Here is a 21671-nt window from a genome sequence, read left to right on the forward strand (position 1 = left end):
GCAGAGGTCTCTCAACGTGTGCCTCACGGGTCCCTCAGAAACTGGTTAAGATGCAGAAAAATGCCTAGGCCCCAACCCAAATCTGCTAAATCAGATCTTCCGGGAGTGGAATCCGGAAGTCTCCATTTTTAGCCATCTCCCTGGAGGATGCCTGAGCCACATGAAAGCTCTTGCAGTCGTGGTGGAAAGGATCATCCCCAGTGGCTTGCAGCTGTGAGTCCATGGGTCTAGTGCATTCTCTGGGGCCTGGAGTGGGGAAGGAATCAGTGCTTCCTGAGCCACCTCCAGCTTCCAGGCACTGTGCTAAGCCCTTTCCATACCTCATTTCATTCCATCCTCACAATAAACCAGGTACTGTTATTACCACCGTGAAACAGGTGGGGAAACTGAAGCATGAGGAGCTTGAGTAACGTGTATGAGATCACACAACCAGTAGTGGCAGAGCTGGAATTCCGACCTGGGACTGACTCCAAAGTTCTTGCGTAAGAACACAGCTGCTACTCTCGCCCTTCTTCAGCCGAGACCAAGGAGGGAATTCTGGCTGAAAGCAAACCAGGGTAGGGAAGACTGGTACTGACCTGTAACAGGTCCATCTGTGCCATGGCACGGCGAGATGAAGTGGAGAACCCGTGTGGCACTGGAATCTCGGCTCATCGTCTCCACGAAGCCCGCCTTGTGAAGCATGCCAGGGACTCACGGCTCTGGGCTTATTGCTCAGTGTCATGTGACAGTAAGTTTTGGCCGAGGCCATTCGTAAGGTGAATGTAGTGGCTGACTTTGAGTGGCTTCCATCCAAATTCACAGAGGTTGGGCCGCTCTTCCAGAGAACCTGAAATCAGAACCTGATTTCAGAACCTGAGCCCCGCCAGCTTTTGCCAACAAACTCCGTGGTTTTGTTGTTGTTGCTGCTGCTGCTTTGTTCGCTTGTTTTGTTGTTGTTGTTGTTGTTGTGTAATGAATCTTCTTGCCATTGGCTCTTTCTCTGCCTTTATTCTAGGTTTGTACCAGGCACATCTCCAGAGTTGTTGTTCTTTAGAAAAACATCTCGGTTCCAATGAGAAAACAAAGAAAGCAAGCTAGCGTCTTAAAAAGCAAATTCGGAAACCAATCGATTGACCAGATCATTTTCTGGGTGGGGCAGAAGGGGCGGGGGAGGGCCGTGGTGGTGAATAGAGAAGAACTTTTCATAGCTCTCCTTTAAAGCAAAATCCAATATGGGTAATCTCTTCCCAAAATATTCATGATGGTCCTAAAGTAACCCCCGAGCCTGGAATTCAGTTTGGTATTCACAAAGCTGTGTGTCTTTGGACAGGTTGCTTCCCTTCTCTGAGCCTCAGTTCCCCTATCTGGAAATCTTGTTAGATAGTTTCTAAGATCATTATAGTTCTAACATTCTGTGAATTTAGTGCCTGGCACACACTAAGTGGAAGGCGAGAGAAAGAAAGGAAGCAAAAGGTGAAGGGAGGGAGAAATCAATTTGCGAAAGCTGTCTTTCATAGAGACAAGAACGAGTGTCTTTTCTACCTCCAAGGACACTGCCTGTGTCTCCTCAGCACGTGCTGAGTTGAATTGTTGATAATGTAATAAGCTCTGCCTCATTCTCCCTTGAAATACCACCTTTTAGCCTGTGTTGTCACAGAAGAAAATGAGTCAGTCAGAGAATTTAAGCAAGAGTGCTCTTCAAAAAGGACATGTAGATGGTTAATTGCAGTCAATTAGACCTGTTGTCTTCGTGGCTGGGTCTCCAGATAAGAGAACCACCCAAAGGTTACTCATCTCTGGTAAGGAAGCCCTGAGCTGCGCCATTTGACCGCGGCATCCAGGAAGTGTGGGAGCATCCAATCCTGTCTCCAGGGAGGCTGGCCTCTTCATCCCTGACCTCAGCAGCAAGACTTTTTCCCCACCAAGAGAGCGAAGTTCAAGCACTTTCTCCTTGCCTCTGGATAGATGAGACACAAATCATAGTTAAAATGATGGCATGGCAGGGCTGTGGGACAGCAGGAGACACTGTTCTCAGGGAAATGGTTATTTTGGGCATTTTGCAGAATGCTTTGAGGAAGCAACTGCTCCTAAGAATACTGTTATGTCTGAGCTATTTCAGACAAATCCTGGAAAGTTTCTTCACACAGTGATGTCAGTTAGGCCCTATCGACCTCTTCAAATGAAGCTCAAATTACCTGTTCTAACCCAAGTCCGTACCTGGTGGAAATCTAGTGCTACCCCAGATTCCTGCCAACCTCCACGTTATGGAGATTGGCAACCAAATTTATATGTTGAAGTCCCAGCCCGCAGTACCTTGGAATGTGCCCTTCTTTGGAAATAGGTTGCTGTAGATGTAATTAGCTAAGGTACAGCCACATCCGAGTAGGGTGAACCCCTAATCCAATGTAACTGCCATCCTTATTAGAAAGAGAAATTTGGAGATTGCCCCACCCCTCGAACCCACACAAACAGGGAGAATGCCATGGGAAGATGAAGGCAGAGACTGGGATGGTGCTGCTGCAGGCCAAGGAATGTTAAGGACTGCCAGCAGCCCCCAGAAGCTAGGCAGGAAGCATAGAACAGTTCCTTCCTCAGAACCCTCAGAAGGAACCAATCCCACCAACACCTTGATCTCAGACTTCCAGTCTCCAGAACTGTAACACCATAAATTGTGTTGCTGAAGCCACTGTCTTACAGTGTGTGGTATTTCGTTATGGGAGCCCTAGAGAATTGATACACTCTGCCCCTACTGAGGAGATGGTGTGATGGGAGCTTTGGTTCTCCAGGACCCGCCGCCGGAGCTCTGCCTCTTTCTGTACCTGCTCAACACAGAAGTCAAACTGGGCTCCTCTTTGCCTGACCCACTGCTGGGCACTCACATGAAGCATATATGAACTTACCAAATGCTTGAGGGGGATGCAAGTCAAGGCCACTCCTGCAGTGCACACTCTCCATCATCCCTGATGGCTCAGACTCTCCTCCTTCACTCTCTCTGTTCCCAAAGCTCCTGGAAGCTCAAATTCCTTCTGAGCTTGCTCCATATTTTTTTTTTTTTTTTTTTACAGAGCAGTTTCCCATATCCTCTGAGAATTTGCCACCCGCTGCCACCCAGCCCCTGAGGGAAGACCCCTTGCTCCAAAGCTCTTTTCAACATATTTCTCCAGGCAGAGCTATTTTCTTCCTCATTGTCACAAAACTTTTTTAAAAAATTAAATTATAGTCACTGTCATTAAGACAAAAAAGATACTGACTATATTAGTTTTCTATTGCTGCATAACAACTTACTACATATTTAGTAGTTTAAAACAAACACACCCATGTATTTTCTTACTGTTTCTGTAGGTCCAGAATCCAGGCACCACTTAGTGGGATTTTCTGTTTAAGATCTTCTCAAGATGGCAATCAAGGTGTTGACGGGCTGCGTTCTCATCTGGAGGCTTGATGGGGAAGATTTCACTTCCAAACTAACTTGGGCTGTTGGCAGAATTCATTTCTTTGTGGTTGGAAGAGGGAAGGCCTCAGCATTTTGCTGGCTGTGGGCTAGAGCGTGCTCTCGGCTCCCAGAGGCAGCTTCTCCTTGCCATATAGTCTTTCCAAGATGGCTGTTCACCTCATTAAGCCAGCAAAGAGAGTCTCTAGAGTGAGTCAGCAAGACGGAAACTTTCACAATGTAAGGTAATCATAGGAGTGACACTTCATCACTTTTGTCATATTTTCTTGGTTAGAAACCAAAGGTCCCACCCACACTTAAAAGGAGAGAATTACACAAAGGTGTGAGAGTCAAGGATCACTGGAAGCCATTTTAAAATCTGTCTGCACGTGACAATGCAGCAGGTACACTCTGCTGCTCCCCGGCAGCCAGCCCACCCCCCAGCTCCAGGGGTAAACCTGATTGGTCCAAAGGCAACCCATGCTCTTTTCCATGATTGGTTTAGGAATGAGCATGTGACCCATCTCCAGCCTATGATGTGAGAAGTATACTGAGCAACTTCTTCAGTGTTGTTGCTCCTAAGACAGAACTAGGAAAAATGATGGTTTCTTTTCTTCCTCAGGATGTTTTAGTGTTTAGATGGAACCCTGGATCTGCAGCAGCCATCTTGCTACCAACTTGAGGGTAAAGCCAGACCTAAGGATAGCAGACTGGAAAGATGGAAGAAACATGGAAGAAACCTGGGTTTCTGATGTGATCATTTGGCTGCTGAATCAATTGTATCTAAAGCTCACTCTGTTTTACCTTGAGTTAGGGTTGCCGTTGCTTGCAGCTAAATGCATCTTCTTTTTTTTTTTTTTTTTGAGACGGAGTCTCACTTTGTCACCCAGGCTGGAGTGCAGTGTGGCACAACCTCAACTCACTGCAACCTCCACCTCCCAGATTCAAGTGATTCTTGTGCCTCAGCCTCCCAAGTAGCTAGGATTACAGGCGTGTGCCACCACGTCTGGCTTATTTTTGCATTTTTGGTAGAGAAGGGGTTTTGCCGTGTTGCCCAGGCTGGTCTTGAACTTCTGGACCTCATGTGATCCACCTGCCTCAGCCTCCCAAAGTGCTGGAATTACTGGCAAGAGCCACCACATCCAGCCTAAATGCATCTGAATATAACATGACTCTCCTAGAAAAAACCTGGAACCCAGAGCACCTGAATAGAAAATCTTAATTATATCAGTGAGAAGTAGTCAACTTAGCCAAGTTTCCATTGAATATAAAAAACTGTAAAATAATGTCAGTTCTAGACAATAACTGAAAAGTAATGTCAGTATTCTACAATGTGTAATTCATAGTTGCTACATGTAATCAGGCTTGGCCAGTTGTTTCCAGGAAGACAGCACCCTCATTTCTGAATAAGGATGACCATTTTCCACTAATCCAGAGGTAAAATAGTCATTGTAACTGCACTGAAATTTGCTATATCAAGTGAGACATGAAGGTAAATGTCATTGGCTCAGAAGAATTAGTCTTTTCCAGTGTTTAAAGGAAGGGAGAGAAACTAATGCCTATTGTGTGCCTTCAAAGTTTCTGCAATGTGCTGGTATCCACATGTTTCCAATTATTCCTCACAACACCATGCAAAGGTTATTTTGCCTGTTTTGCTGATCAGGGAACTGAGACTCACAGAGTGACACCACACCCATCAGTATTTCAGGTTTTTGGGGAGGGTCCAGAGAGCAAGGGGAAAGCTGCTAATTGCTTGTTGGTTCAAGAGAAATGTTATCTCAGTAGACTAATGTATGGACTTTCTGATGTCAGAAAATGCAAACTATGTAGCGTAACCTGTTTGCCATTTTTTCTTTGTATCCGCAAACTGACAGCAAAATGTATTGCACAAGTATTATAAATCTGTTCAGTTCAAGTGCCAGAGAACATTTACTCTGCTTCCTTCATGAGGTAATTCAAAACTTTGTTTTTAATATTTATTGAGTGTCTGAGTAGGCAAACTGCTGTGCCGTTCTATGGGGAATTTCAGATGTGTTGTCTGTGTGTGTGTGTGTGTGTTTTCTGGTTTTGATTGTTGATATTTTCTTGATTTTTTTTATTTGACAGGAGTATCTTTAGAAATTTATTTATTTTACAATTCATACATACATAGTTCATACATACATAATTCATACATACGTATAGTAAAAAGTTCAGACAGTTTTAAAATATAGTGATGTGTATATCTCCCTTCACCTGTGAGCCCCAGGCATTCAGCTTCCCTCCCTAGACGCAATTATTGTAGTCAGTTCAAAGCTTGTTTGTGCACACACAAACCTCTGTGTGTCTCCTCTACACACACCCAGAAGAGCATACTATACATGCCCTAGACTGTGTTATGTTTCTGTGAATGACTACGATGTAATTTATTAATCCAGTTCCCTAATAATAGGCATTTAGGTATTTTTCATGTTTTTCTCAATGTGTAATTATACGATTAAAATTCTTGGGGTTTTTTTTGGTTTTTTGGTTTTTTATTAAGACTTTCGCTCTGTTGCCCAGGCTGGAGTGCAGTGGCACGATATCAGCTCACTGCAACCTCCGCCTCCCATGTTCAAACAATTCTCGTGCCTCAGGCTCCCGAGTAGCTGGGATTACAGTCGCCCACCACCACACCCGGTTAATCTTTTTGTATTTTTTAGCAGACAGGGTTTCACCATGTTGGCCAGGCTGGTCTCAAACTCCTGACCTCGAGTGATCCGCCTCTCTTGGCCTCCCAAAATGTTGGGATTACAGGCATTAGTCACGGCGAAACTCCTTGTATTCACGCCTTTGCCCATGTTTGCAGGTATAACTGGGAGATAAAATGCTACAATTGCAGGGTCCAGAAAAAAGCACATTTTAATTTTAACAACTGTAACCCAGTTGCCTTCCAAAGAGGCTGTACACGTTTCCCTGTCTCAAACAGTGGTGAGCATGCCTGCTCCCCTACAAACTCACCAACTCAGAGTATTATCAGGCTTCTCATCTCTGCCAATCTGATAAGTACAAAGGGCATCTCTTGTAGTTTCTATTGCATTTTTCTCATTATGAGATTGAGCAGCAGACAACCTCTTTTTTTTTTTTTTTTTTTTGAGAGGGAGTCTCGCTCAGTTGCCCAGGCTGGAGTGCAAGTGGTGCGATCTCAGCTCACTGCAAGCTCGGCCTCCCGGGTTCACGCCATTCTCCTGCCTCAGCCTCCCAAGTAGCTGGGACTACAGGTGCCCGCTGCCACGCCCGGCTAATTTTTTGTATTTTTAGTAGAGACGGGGTTTCACCGTGTTAGCCAGGATGGTCTGGATCTGCTGACCTCGTGATCCGCCCGCCTCGGCCTCCCAAAGTGCTGAGATTACAGGCGTGAGCCACCGCGCCCGGCCTGACAACCTCTTTAAAAGTCTTATTTTGCTCTGTGTTTTAATCTTAAAATACTCTAAATCCTCTTAGAAGCAGGAGGGTCAGATCTTCAATCTGGATGGATTTACGTAATGGGTCTATGAAAGGGATAGAAAGTTAGTCAAAGCGAGGTGAGGTGGGGGAATCATGCTAAGTCAAAGGCCTGCCCCTCAGGGGCCCCTAGCCCACCCCTGATCCCTCACCCTTTGCAGAGCATGTCCAGAGCTGCCACTGCCCTGTGCCTCCACCCCACAGCCCAGGGCGACACCCTGACCTGGAAAGTCAGGCCTCTGGACCTCCTCAGGGGAGCTCAGGGATCAGATGGGCCGATGGAGGTTACCGTGGCCGGGAGCACTGGGTCTTGAGCATGTGGGTGGACCTTTCCCGCATCCCCTGACCACGTCTAACCACATGGCCTCTCCACTTTGATAGCGGCGAGAAGAGTAGCCTCTTGCTTTTGCATGTTTTCCTAATCACAGCGTGCTTTCTTGTCTGCTATTTCATTTGACTTTTTTCAACCAGCCGCTGAGGTGGAGATTATTAGCACACCCTTTACAGATGAGGAAACTGAAGCCCAGAGAGCTTTGGCAACCTGCCCAAGGTCACACAGTCAGTGAAGGAAAGGGCTGAAATCAAACCAGGCCTGCCTGACTGCAAGGCAGGATCTTATAGCTGCCTCCTGTGGGTAGGTCCGGGACCCAACTTGTCTCCGTCCTGTGGCTCAGGTGCAGGGAGAGCCTCCCTGGGCCACCTGGGGAAGTCTGACCGATGTGCCAGACCCTCACAGAACAAAGGTAAGGCCTGAGCCTGCCCCCTGGCCCAGGTCTTTCCATTTCCAGTGCATCCCTGAATGCTCCCAGTACTCTGGAAAATGGGGATTCATGCTGCCATTTTAATTGGAGCCCAATCTGTTCTGACTTCAAATCTAGTGCTCCTTCTCCATCCACCCACCCACCCTCCCTGAACCATGCACAGGAAATCGAGAGGTTTTCCTAATAAACGAGTCAGTTACTACAGTGCATGTGCTACACAACCACTGCCCGCGTTGCCTCTCCCCCCAAGAGGGAAGGGAACTCCTGAGAGGCCCCAGCAGCGTTATCTGGGCAGGGAAAGTGAGTTTGAAGACCTCACACTCCATCTGGACTTTATCAGCTCCTTTCCTGGGTAGGATTACAGCAAACGATTATCTACAGATCTGGAGCCAGCAGGGACTTTGAAGGCCCCAATTGCCAAGGGGGTGGTGAAATGGGGGAAGGGCTGGAGACGCAGGAGATGAAAAAGCAGTGCAGGCATCTTATCTTCCTCCTGAAATCAAACAGGCTGGGCCTGGGCAGGGAGGGAGAGGTACCCTGTCTGTGAGGCTGACAGTCTGTAGCCCTGGCTGGCCACAAAAGATAGAGAGAGAACCAGATGAAGGCCCTCCGCTGTCTTCTCCTGATCCTCTCTCCCTCCTCCTCATTTCTTTTATTCATTAATTCATTCACTTCCATCTTGCAGCCTGTTAGTTACAATACCTGACGTGCTCTGAGCTCTCCCGCCGAGCCAAGGACTTAGCATCTATCCCTTCGTGTGGTCCTCACCATGACCTTCTGGGAGAGGTGCCAGAATTAGGCCCATTTTACAGATGAGGAAAATGAAGCCCCAGAGGCTAAGTAATAGGATGAGCCTGGGATCATGCAGCTAGTAAATAGTAGGGTCTGGCTTCTCTTAAACCTGCATACATTTATTCTTCCATTTCCCGCTGCCTGCCTGCTCTCCTCTCATAATTCATTTGTATATTCAGTTTTCCATATTCCCATTACTTGTTCATTTTGAAGTTCCTTCTCTTCTTGCTTATGCATTTCTTCTGTCCCTTCCTCCCGTCTCTTCCTTCCTTCCATGACCATGTGTGGAGCCTACTGTGTGCCCTGTCACCCTGCCATCAGGACATGGGGCTCCTGACAGATGACTGCTGGGGAGGGACAAGTGAGACCACCTCCTCTAGGGTCAACCTCCTAAAATGAGGCTTTTGGCCTGTGCCTCCCTAGGCCTGATTTGTCCCTGTGTTTGCCAAAAATTCTAGGCTTTGACAATCTCTTTGTGAAGATGTCTCAGCCAAGCAAGTCTTGAGACTCCATTGGTGTGGGAATAAAAATGGCCTGGGGCAGCCACTTCTTGCAGTTTTCCCTAAGCAAGGCTCTTTCTGTCCTTGCTGTTCTGACATCCATTCCTTCAGCAAACATCAATAAGGACCTATTATGGGCAGCCCCTGGGGCCCACTCCCATCCTCTAGCTGTCTCTGATTTCAGACCTCCCTAGCTCTAGAAAATTCACTCCTAGAGGGCAGGGAATTGGCATCAAAGAACCCGTTCACAGCCTTGGGCTCCTTCATTCATTCACCTTTTCTCCTAGCACCTAACACAGGGCCTAGCTTAGACTAAAGGCTAATAAGTACAGGATCAAAAGGCAGTGAACCATCATTCTTTGTCACTTTCCAGGAGCTGGCCCACTCACCGCGCTAGACACTGCACTGGATATAGTAGTCCCGCATCATTGTATCACTCTCATTTCTAGCTGGAGAAGTACCCTCCTTTTCTAGGTGCGGTTATGGGGTCGCTGTCACCCAAAGTGCCCGCCACTCACCTCGTAGGCTTGGGTGGGTATGTGATCTCAGCTAGAACAGTCGAGGTCTCTCTCCCTGGACTTGGAATTGTAAGCCAAGTGATGCGGAGAAAGAAAAAACACAAGCCCTTGGAGCCCATCACATCCCATCACCGATGAGTTCTGGCCCTCAGGAGCCCCAGAGAACTCCAGTTTCTGCCCTTTTCCGAATGTGCCTTTCTGTCCACTTTATGGCTGCTCAACATCCCTCCAGTATGTTCCTTCTCCCCTTGGCCAGTAAATGTCTGTTTCCGCGCTTGCAAATGACAAATCCTAAATGATGCCCCAGAGCATGGTTTCCAAGGTCAGCTATTGGAGTCTGACCAGAAATGCTTATTCTGCCGCATCAGTGTCTTGGCTATTGCCTTTTTGGAACTGCTCTGACCTCTCCTCTTTCCTTCCTGCAGCACCACCTCTCTCAGCACCAGGGACCTCCTCCAGGAGCACTTCCTCCCATGTCTGCCTTCGCCATTAAGACTGGACACACACACACCAAGATGATCTTTCAACTTTGGGTCCAAAGGCCCTCAGTGGATGTAAAATAGGTACATGAGGCCTTGAACTGAACATTTTTTTCATTTCACCATCACCTGGATTTTCCCAGTTTAGGAGCATCTGTTTGTCTTGATAACATTTGGAACAAAGTGAAAAAAATTAGACTTTGAAGAGATCGTCAGGTGAACTACACATTTAAGTCAGATTTTCCATGTCTTTGTCCCATGTTCAATAATTCAAGCTGTTAGGAGCCCTCAACTTTGTACATAGATTTCCTTCCTATCTCTGCATCTTCATACCTGGTACTTACTGTGGAATTTGAAATGCTTTTGTGACTGTAAGCAAGAAAGACGGGAAAAATACGAGAAGTTAAAGGGGATTGGATGGTTCAGATTTGGTTGATGAATGAGGTGGTTTAGAGGCATGTCTTGTAAGAGATCATTTTCTATGTGCCAGGTACTATTTACGAATCCCACATTATCTTATTAACGCTCGTAACAAGCCTTGGGGATAAACAGATGATCATCGCCATTTCACAGATTAGGAAAGTGAGGTTTCAGGAGTCAGTTGCTCAAGGGTCTCCTGCTAGTGAAAGAGGCGTCTATCCAAACAGTCTGAATGGCCTGTGCATGTGGGAATGTGCCACGCAAGCCAAGGGCAGGGAGGATGAGAAGAGGTGAGCAGAAAGCCAGCTGGGATGAATGAAGGACCTACTATGTGAAGGCCCAGGGTCAGACATTTTATTTTCTTGATTGCACTTCAGCCTCCCAGCAGCCCTGTTTTACAGATGAAGAAACTGAGGCTCAAAGAGCTGGAGAAGGTTGCCCAGGGTCCTGTAGAGAGAAAACTCAAGCTCTGGCTGTTCCACTACTCTGGGACAGCGCCCCCGGGGGAACCCCACCTTTACAAGGATGCGAAGGTAAGTGAGGACTTGTCCCCTGAAACAATTAGTATACTTACCTCTTTGTTACATATTCCCACTAAAGGTCTGCAGCCCCACCCAGCTTGAATATCAGGAGAGTGTCAACAAAATCTGGCTCGAGGCTCACAGAATCCAAGAAACACGCCAGCCCCTCCACGGTTGGACAGTGATTCACAAATGTGTCTTTAAGGGCTTTCCCAGGTCGGGCATAGTGACTCACGCCCGTAATCCCAGCAAGCTGAGGTGTGAGGATCACCTGAGGTCAGGAGTTTGAGACCAGCCTGGCCAACATGGCGAAACTCCGTCTCTACTAAAAATACAAAAATTAGGCAGGCGTGGTGGTGTGCACCTGTAATCCCAGCTACTTGGGAGTCTGAGGCAGGAGAACTGCTTGAACCGGGGAGGTGGCGGTTGCGGTGAGCTGAGATCACGCCACTGCACTCCAGCCTGGGCAACAGAGTAAGACTCTGTCTCAAAAAAAAAAAAAAAAAAGAAAGAAAGAAAGAAAAGAAAAGAAGTAAAAAGGACTTCCCTATTGTCAGAGCAGCAGACAAACCCAGGTGACTCTGAGTCTGCACAGAAAAGGCAAGGGTGACCAAGAGTGAGGAGGTTAAGCACCTGTTGCTTTCAGCTCAGGTCCTGGTCATAGCCCTTAATAAGAACAAATCTCTCTGATTGTTGCAACCTTCAATATGCCTGTGCCTATAGTGCCTGGCCAATAAGAAGTGCTTACACAATAGCTGTTATTATTGTAAAGACGGTGCAAAGAGTTAAGGGAGGCCGGTAGTTCGGCTGAATCTGAGTTGCATCTTGTAGGCCATGTATGTGAAAGAAGGGCAGGCCAGGAGGGGGAACAGAGTGAGTAAAGCCCAGAGGCAGGGGCATGGAAAAGCAGGGAGGAGTTAAGCTTGGGGCAAATATCCTAAATGAAGGGGAATAAAAGGAAACAAAGTTGGCAAGTTGCACCGGGGCCTCGTTTTGGAGTTGTTTGAGAACATGTCCAATGAGGCTGCATTTAACACCAGCCATTCGCACTCCCACCCCAAAAGCAGGAGTATCACATCCACATACCACATGTGCAATTCCTTACTTTATATCCTCCTTTAAGATAAATCTACCCTCCCTCTTTTTTAAACATAAGAGCATTTATTCTAAAAGGAAACTTTTGGCCAGGCGCAGTGGCTCACGCCTGTAATCCCAGCACTGTGGGAGGCCTAGGCTGGTGGATCATGAGGTCAGGAGTTCCAGATCAGCCTGACCAACATGGCAAAACCCCGTCTCTACTAAAAATACAAAAATTAGCCGGGAGTAGTGGCACGTGCCTGTAGTCCCACCTACTTGGGAGGCTGAGGCAGAAGAATTACTTGAACCTGGGAGGCGAAGATTGCAGTGAGCTGAGATCGCACCACTGCACTCCAGCCTGGGCAACAGAGGAAGACTCTGTCTCAAAATAAATTAATTAATTAATGAAATAAAAGGAAACTTTTGCTCACTAATGGAAATGGAAGTGGCACCTGTCACAGGCAGAGACAAATTGTCAAAGTAAACAACTTTTAAGTCTCACTAGACACTCCTGCCCCAGCAGAATCTGTTCAAAAGCTAGGTCAGCAAATTTCAGAGGCAGTATTAAGCACAAAGTAGCAACAATGCAGACTTTCTTTTTAGGTCCTCAGAAAGAGTAACGGAACATTGAGAAGGGGTGTTAGTCACATCTCCAAACTGCAAGAGGACAGAAGATAGTGAGGGGTCCTTCAAACAATCTAAAAACCTGAGACCCCAATGTTGGAAAAGAGAAGGAAGGGAATGGGTGAAAGTGCCAGTTGCTCCCTCCTCAGATAGCAGGGCCCTCGACATCCCTAAGATGTCCCCTTCTTCTTTCATCCTTCCCTGAGTCCAGCCTCCCCGCCTCCCCCAGGCTGGCTTGCCTGATTTTGTGAGATGTTCAGCCTGCTTAAAGTGTAATTCTGTATTTCTGATTCTATCTGTGTTCCAGGAGGCATTATCTCTATCTCTGTAATAGCTTTTGAAGCAAAAACATTTTACTGGGTAAAAGAGCAAGGAATGGGCATGACCTGGTGCTGATTTAAAGCAAGATTCCAGGCCAGCCCCAGAGCCCTAAGCAGCCTCCCTCCTTTCTGCTGTCTAAGAAAACAGCTCCTAATAGCCATGGTATCATATTGTATGTCATATTTACACAGCACTCTGCACGCATTCACTTATTCAGCGGACATCCATTGAGTGCCAATTATGTGCCAAGTCTTCTGGGTGCTGGCAATCAGCAGTGAACAAAGACCCGTGAGGTTCTTGCTCTACTTGGGAAAACAGGCAATAAACTCTGAAACAAGTAAATAAACATGATCACGATGAGGCTACTGAGAAAGCAATGTGGTAGCAGCGTGACGATGGTGTGCCATAGGAGACAGGTGGCAACATCAAAAAGGTAGACTGCCCCCGCCCTCTGAAGAAGTGGCATGTGAGCAAGAAGGAGCCAGCCAATGGAAAGCTCTGAAAGCAGAGTCTTAAAAAAAAAAGAAAGAAAAAAAAAAACAGGGCTCAAAGAAGATGGCTGCATTTCTGCCAGAGGGGGCAGAAAGAAGACAGTGGTGCTCCGATCAGGGAGACTGTGGAGGCAGTACAGGTGACAGGGAACAGGGAAACGAGAATTTTCCACTGGCCACGGTAGGTTTGCCACGTCCCTCAGACACTCAAGTGTGTTCTTGCTCTTCTCAGCAACCCATAAAGTAAGGATGATCAGTGTTTCCCATTTTACAGACAAGAAAACTGAGGCTGGGGAAGGCTACCCAGGTACATAGGGGCAGTGGTGGGATGTGAATCTACGTTTTAGGATGCTGACGTCGGCGCTCTCCCACCTGCCTCATGCTGGAGCAGCGTCCAGACACAGAGATGGCAATGCAGCAGCTCAAGTGGCAGCTCCAGCACCCCATGTGCTTTTTTCTCGTTCTACATGGGTTTGGAAAAACTCATTTGAGCTAGCGATCGACTCTTAAATATAAGCCTTCACTCAAAAATCTGGCTGTCTATCCTCTGAAAATATTTGAAGACGTGGTCATAGTGGGCCCATGATTTGAATGACAGCAATGGGCTGGAGCAGTATCTCCACCCACCTTGAGAAAGGGATGGGCACTCTGTCTTTCCAGAGCCGCCACCTCTCCCGATTGCTTGCCCCAGGCCCCTTCACTCCCCTCCATTGCATTCATGGCCTCCATATCAGCCGGCAGTAGTGGCTTCGAGACCCCAGCTCTCTAGTGATGAAACATGTGGGAAGATCCACAAGGCCCAGCAAACGAGGAGTGACCAGAGGGATTGAGTTACAGTTCCTCCCTAGAACACTTTCCTGCCTTTCTGATGTAATCACTTTGCACAAACAGTAGGAAATGTTCAGAAGAGCTGCTACAAGGCCGTGATTAAGAGGTCAGGCCTGGTTCTTAATTCTAACTTCAGCAAGTCCTATCTGTGGGACGTGGGCAAGTTTTAAAACCTCAGTTTCTTTATCTGTAAAGTGCAAATAATAATAATGCCTGCTTTATAAGTAGGATTGGGGGAAACAGTAATTTAGGTAACGTGCTTGGCACGATGCTAATTTCATAGTGAGTATCCAATAGATGGAGCCATAGTTGTCTTTCTTACCTTAGAAAGCAGCTGCTTCTCCCATGTCGTGATGGTGTTTGTGCAGTTCCTCTGGAATTCTCTCCTTTCTTCCTTAGGAGAGTATTTTCTCAATGTTCCTCTTTATCTTTCTCCAAATACAGAGACAAATCTAAGGGGGAAAACATCTTCAAACTGGTCCCAGATACTCAGCATCTTGTCAGTTCTCATTAGGGTTTAAAAGCTCAGTCTCCCGCATATGCCCAAATATAAAGCAATGCCTTCCATTCCTAAATCGAGGAACCAAAAAAACATGTGGTTGGACCTGGTTGAATATATAAACTTTTAGGCATGGCAATAAACTAGGCAAAAGGCCCACTTATTCAATGTATTAGCTCAGTTGTGCAATGTAGAAGTAAACAGAAAATTACTTACAATTTTATAATAATATTCATTTAGAGACGTCGCTTTTCTCCATATACACATTGCAATGGAGTAAACAGCTTGACTCCGTTTTTTGCCACACATAAGGAGGCCGAGGAGGGAAGATTGCATGAGGCCAGGAATTCAAGGCGGCAGTGAGATGCGATGGCACCACTACACTTCAGCCTGGGCGACAGAGTGACACCTCATCTCTAAAAAATAAAATAAAATGATTTTAAAATTTTTGGAAACTTTTTAAAGTGTCTGCTCCACAGAGAGCCACATTTTACATTGTACAGTTTAGTTTTTCAGACCTTACTCCTCTCTTCCATCTGACTGCCCTGAGATCCAGCACTTTTTGCTTCCACATCTGAGGCTGTCCCTGGAAACAAGGTCTCCATCCCATTTGCATGACATGAGCACAGTCGGGATTTGTATTCATTCTGCGGGTGTGTGTATATTCGTGCTCTCCACAAAAGAACCACTCAGCATTGCTTTTTCAAGCCGAGCTTTAAAAGGCTTATTTGCCATGACATCCAGCACTTGTAATTTGAGGTCATACCCCGAGGAAGAATTGCTAAATCTGTGTAAAATGTTTCTGACTCCTTTTCTTACAGATTCTGTCAGATTATCTCTTTAAGAATTCTAAACCCATGTTGTTTGAGGTGGTTTTAGGCTAATGTACATTCCCCAAACATTTCTTGCTGTTCAAAATAAAGCAATTGAGAGAGTTCTCGGTAAAAACAAGGCACTTTGCAAGAGCTCAATACAAAAGACAGCTCCCTCTTTTCTAGGGGGTAATTTTGAGAAGGATAGAAAAAAAGAGCGTTCTATGTAAGCCTCTCTACAACCACGGGAGCCATTTGCTGAGGGCCTATGTGTGCGAGTGGTTCTCATGTGCTCTCCACCTCCTCCTCATCCTCCCAGGGGATGAAATGAGGCCCAACAAGTACAAGAGACAGACCATGTCAGCTCGTGACAGAGCAGGGATGGAACCCAAGTCTGCTGGGCTCAGCCCACTCCCTCCCTGCTGCCGACTTGACCTATTCTACTTACCTTAAGCCAAGTGCTGGGCTCTGATTGTACGAAATCAGACAAGCCAGGACCCCATGTTCAAGGAGCTCCCAGGCCTGCTGGGGTGAGAGTGGAGGCAGCAAGGATGGAAGTGCACAGAGGCAACGATGGCCAGGCCTATGGGCATACAGGCAAGGGAGGCTGAGTTCTGGGGAAGTAGGAAGCAGGGGCTGTTCAAGCAAAGTTCTGAAGGACGAAGCCGTGTCTGTAGCAAAGATCTGAGTCTGGAAGAGCAGAGGGTGTTTGGGAAGCCGTGGCAAGCACAGGGCAGGGTAGTAAGAGATCATCAGTGACCCATCAGGTGGCCCCTGTGGATCATGCTCAGGAGTCTGGATACCTTCAGGAGAGTCTCTGCTTGGACACGGGGAAGGATTCGGACACTTCATTTCATGCCGTTTTTCCAGCTGCAACTCCCAGACCCAGCCTCTCCCTCCCTTGTGGCTCGATGTAACGCCGTGTCTTGTCCATCTCCCCAGCTTCTTCCAAATCAGGCACAAACTTTCTGAAGAGTTCCAGCAAGCAGAGGTGAAGGCTGTACTCATATTTGTTTGTCTGTAGAAGTGATTCCCTGCCCCCCACCCCAACACCGGCATCAAGTCTTACACACATGCACGCAGTGAGAGAGAGCTAACCAAAAGGACACGTGAGTAAGCAGACAGACAGACACAAACCCACAGACACAATCACACACACAGAAACAAGCACGTAATAAGCAAATAACCATAAGATGCCCAGAGGAACACTCAATAGACCCAGACACAAAAACACACCCACATTTATACAGAAGCACACAGGTGGGCTCTGTCTCACGCCCTCTCTCTCACGCACACACACTCACACTCACTTGCAAAATATCCAATAGAAACTGGACCAAGGAATCCTCCCAACTTCTCCACCTATCCGTTTCCATGACGCTCTTCCACCTTACCCTAGCCTTTCTTCTTCCAACAGAAATCTCCCCCGCCATCCTCACAACTGACTCTTCACACCTTTCTGGAAAAGATGGTGCAGGCACCCTGTATGCCTCCGGGAGAGGAGGGGTCATTCTGAGCTGGGACACCCCAGGTGGAATTGAAGTGGGATAGAAAGTGTGGTTTTCCCATAGAAATACAGCCTGACCCCCAGATCTGGAGAATCCAGACTTTGCCCTCCTGGAGCTGGGTGGGCAGCATTGGAGGCTCTCCCAGGGCTCCGCAAAATGTACATTTTGAGGAATGTACGTTAGCCATGGGAGAAATTACTCCCAAGCTTGAGTAATTTCTGGGGCCACACCTTCACACTGATCCCAGGGGACATGGCCGAAAGACCACAAGCAAGCTGGACAAACTGATAATTGGTCAAAATGATGATTGGTTGGAAATGAAAATCCTCGTTTCCTATTTGTCAGCTACTACTTTTTTTTTTTTTTTTTTTTGAGAAGGAGTCTCACTCTGTTGTCTAAGCTGGAGTGCAGTGGTGTAGTCTCGGCTCACTGCAACCTCCGCCTCCTGTGTTCAAACGATTCTCCTGCTTCAGCCTCGTGAATAGCTGGGAATACAGGCACACGCCACCACGCCCAGCTAATTTTTGTATTTTTAGTAGAGATATTTTAATGTTAAAAAAATTAATCAAAAGACTAAATTTTTTTAGAGACAAGGTCTCACTATGTTGCCCAGGCTGGTCTTGAACTCCTGGGCTCAAGCAATTCTTTCAACTCGGCCTCCCAAAGTGCTGGGATTATAGGTGCGCCTGAAAAATTATTTGAGCTTTGTCTTTTAGTTTATTTCCTAAGGCAAATGCAATGCCCTCTCATCTCAGAAACAGTAAAATAGAAAGAAAGCAAAAGAAGCAAAGGGAGCCCCCACAGTCCCACCTCGCTCTCCACCCACTTGCAGTCCTTTGATACGGATGTCACCATGCGTGCCTTTTTTTTTTTTTTTTTTTGGTGAGATGGAGATTTACTCTTGTTGCCCAGGCTGGAGTGCAACGAAGCGGTATCGGCTCACTGCATCCTCTGCCTCCCAGGCAAGCTATTCTCCTGCCTCAGCCTCCTGAGTACCTGGGATTACAGGCATGTGCCACCACGCCCGGCTAATTTTGTATTTTTAGTAGAGACTGGGTTTCACCATGTTGCGCAGGCTGATCTCGAACTCCTGACCTCAGGGGGTCTGCCCGCCTCCGCCTCCCAAAGTGTTGGGATTATAGGAGTGAGCCACTGTGCTCGGCCAGGATGTCACCATGCCCTTTTATTGCAGACACAGTGCTTTTCAAAAATGAGCTCATGCTGGCCAGGTGCGGTGGCTCACGCCTGTAATCCCAGCACTTTGGGAGGCCAAGGTGGGTGGATCCCAAGGTCAGGAGTTCGAGACCAGCCTGGTCAACATGGTGAAACCCCATCTCTACTAAAAATACAAAAATTAGCTGGGCATGGTGGCAGACGCCTGTAGTCCCAGCTACTTGGGAGGCTGAGGCAGGAGAATTGCTTGAACCTGCAAGCGGAGGTTGCAGTGAGCTGAGATTGCGCCTCTGCACTCCTGCCTGGGCAACAGGGCAAGACTCTGTCTCAAAAAAGAAAAAAAAAAAAAGAGCTCATGCTATGTATAGTATTTTGTGAGACTCCATAATTCACTTAAATCACCTTAGTAGGAGAGATAGTCTCAAGCATTTTCTCTTTTCTTGGCCATTTAAGTTGTTTTCTTATTAATGAACAGTTACTGTGTCCTAAGATTTCCCATTACAATGAAGAGCAAGAAAAAATTATTGAAAATAAATTCAGGCTGGGCGCAGTGGCTCACGCCTGTAATCCCAACACTTTGGGAGGCTGAGGTGGGCATATCACGAGGTCAGGAGATCGAGACCATCCTGGCTAACACGGTGAAACCTCATCTCTACCAAAAATACAAAAAAATTAGCCGAGCGTGGTGGCGGGCACCTGTAGTCCCAGCTACTTGGGAGGCTGAGGCGGGAGAATGGTGTGAACCCAGGAGGCAGAGCTTGCAGTGAGCCGAGATTGTGCCACTGCACTCCAGCCTGGGCGGCAGAGTGAGACTCTGTCTAAAATTAAAAAATAAATAAATGAAATAAAATCAATTCAAACTACAACTGAAAGACAATAGAAAATCTCTGGGAAAACAATGGAAATGCTTTGCATAGAGGAAGACTAATCTGCAGGGTTTCCAGTGCTCACTACTGGGGGTGTTGCTTTTCAGTGGTATTTTTGCTGTGGCTAAGTTGTTCTTAGCTTTCTTCCAAATTGCATGTTTGTTCGAATTCACTTTGGTCAAGTAGTTTTTTTGGCTAACTCATATAAGCATTAATTAAAAATCACCAGTATTTAGCTTTGAATATGTGTGCTCTAGCCCTAGTCCAAGCCTTATTTTAATGAATCCGCCCAGTAATAGCGGAGCAAGGTCCTGGTGGCCTTTCCCATCTGATGGAAATGGACTCAGAGAGTCGGGGTGAGGAGTTCATAACCCAAAGTCACCTGGCTGGGAAGTGGCAGAGGCTTGAGTTTGAGCCCAGACCATCCTGGATGCATCTGGGTCCTTGCCATTGTCCCTGGCCTCTCCCTCTCCTGTGAACCTTAATTGCTAGTAAGGGAAAGCTAATAGCAGGCTTATAATAAAATCTTTACTGATTCTAAAACCTTCTTCTTCTTCGGCTACAAGAGATATCCAGAGGCGTAACTTCAGTTTCTGCATTTAGCAACTAATTTGTCTATATTAAAAAGGTCTTTATAGGAGAAGCCGGCAGGACTGGGTGCATGGGTGGGGACCAGAAGCCGGTTGTCATGAGAGGTTTTCTCGCTCTAGGGAGAATCTTCAATCAATCACTATATCAACAGACACAGATGTTTCCCTTTCTTCATGTGATGAAGATCAGAGATCCAAACTTATTCGAAAAGCCAAAGAGGCCCATTCGTACCCATTGGAATGGCAGGTTTTGCAGCAATTGTTGCATATGGATTACACACACTGAAGAGCAGGGGAAATACTAAAATGTCCCTTCATCTGATTCACATGCATGTGGCAGCCCAAGGCTGTGTTGTAGGAGCAATGACTGTTGCTACGGGCTATTCCATGTATCAGGAATTCTGGGCAAAACCTAAGCCTTTAAAGAAGAGATGCTGTCTTGGTCTTGCTGGAGGAGCTTGCTTTAGTTAGACGTCTCCTTACTGAAGTTACGTATGATCGTTGAAAATAAACTAATTTGTATGGGTTTAGATGGTAACACGGCATTTTGAATATTGGCTTCCTTTCTTGCAGGCTTGATTTGCCTGGTAACCGAATTACTAGTGATTAGTTTACTAACTAGGTCATTCAAGGGAGTCAAGTTGACTTAAAAGAAACATGTCACCTAAATGCACTTGATGGTGTTGAAATGTTCACCTTCTTAAATTGTTAAGATGAACTTGGTTCTAAAGAAGATAACAAGCCAACCCTGTAGTATTCCCAGTTTGCTGCAGAATCTCACCTATTTTGGATGTTATATAAGCGTCCTATTTGCCCCAGTTAATGTAACTTTTTTCTACCTGTTTTGTGGACTGGCTGGCTCTTTAAGAACTCTGTCCCAAAAGTTCATGGAATATAACTGGTAAAGCTTCCCACAACTGACCATATATACGTGTGTGTTTAAACCAAATCTAGAAAGCTTACAATAGAGCTGCATGATAGCAGTATTTATTAAAGAATCACAATTGTAAACATGAGAATAACTTATAGATTCTAGTTTAGTTCTTTGGTAATTGCAAACTATATTTTTGCTGCTGTTATATTAGAATAACTTTTAAATGTCATCTTGAAATAGAAATATGTATTTTAAGCGCTCATGCAAACATAAATGAACACTTTTTAAGTGTGTGCATTGCTGATTTTTCCATAAAAATTGTAAATATTAAACTGAACACCTATAATGGATTTTATTAATGACTTATGAACAAGCTGGTTTGGTCAGACAGTATACCCAAACTTCTATATACTACAGAATGCTATTTCACTTGTGAAATTCTCTTGTCTAACTTGAATTTACATTCCATGGTGATAACATGGTATATGTATTGTTATTAAAGTAAATGACTGGCCGGGCGTGGTGGCTCACGCCTGTAATCCCAGCACTTTGGGAGGCCAAGGTGGGCGATCACCTGAGGTCAGGAGTTCGAATTCAGCCTGGCCAACATGGTGAAACCCTGTCTCTACTAAAAATACAAAAATTAGCCAGGTGTGGTGGTGGGCATCTGTAGTCCCAGCTACTCGGGAGGCTGAGGCAGGAAAATTGCTTGAACCCGGGAGGCGGAGGTTGCAGTGAGCCACAATGGTGCCACTGCACTCCAGCCTGAGCGACGGAGCAAGACTCCATCTCAAAAAACAACAAAAAAGTAAATGACCATATCAAAAAAAAGGTCTTTATAGTAACGCTGTGGTGCTAGATAGAGTGTGTTTTCATTTACGTGCATTGTCTTGGTTTATAATGTGAACTGTCATGGGAAATAATAAAAAATTACATATTAATAAAAGGAGCAAGCAAGAAAAAAAGAACCCTCAAGTGCACCAGAACCATTCATTGCCCCACAGGAAAATTAGTTCAGATGTAAACTGGAAATCTGGGAAGGCCAGCAGCGTGGCGGAATGCACCTCTAGAAAGGGAGTATACCATGGAGGCCAGGCAGGGCCATGGAGTACAACCCGTGCTGGGCCGGGAACCAGGACACCT

General features: G+C 46.3%; 1 long non-coding RNA gene and 1 pseudogene across 1 annotated transcript; both read left to right on the top strand.

Moving 5' to 3' along the window:
* Positions 1–496: 496 nt before the first annotated feature.
* On the top strand, positions 497–11216 carry LOC123574086 (uncharacterized). Its single transcript, XR_006698956.2, has 3 exons — positions 497–730; positions 9871–10008; positions 10722–11216. It is a non-coding gene; the product is annotated as an uncharacterized lncRNA (long non-coding RNA).
* Positions 11217–16891: 5675 nt separating this feature from the next.
* On the top strand, positions 16892–20869 carry LOC123574172 (HIG1 domain family member 1A, mitochondrial pseudogene; annotated as a pseudogene).
* The last annotated feature ends 802 nt before the right edge of the window (positions 20870–21671 follow it).

The sequence above is a fragment of the Macaca fascicularis genome, chromosome 6, assembly GCF_037993035.2.
Source record: "Macaca fascicularis isolate 582-1 chromosome 6, T2T-MFA8v1.1".
Lineage (NCBI taxonomy): Eukaryota > Metazoa > Chordata > Mammalia > Primates > Cercopithecidae > Macaca > Macaca fascicularis.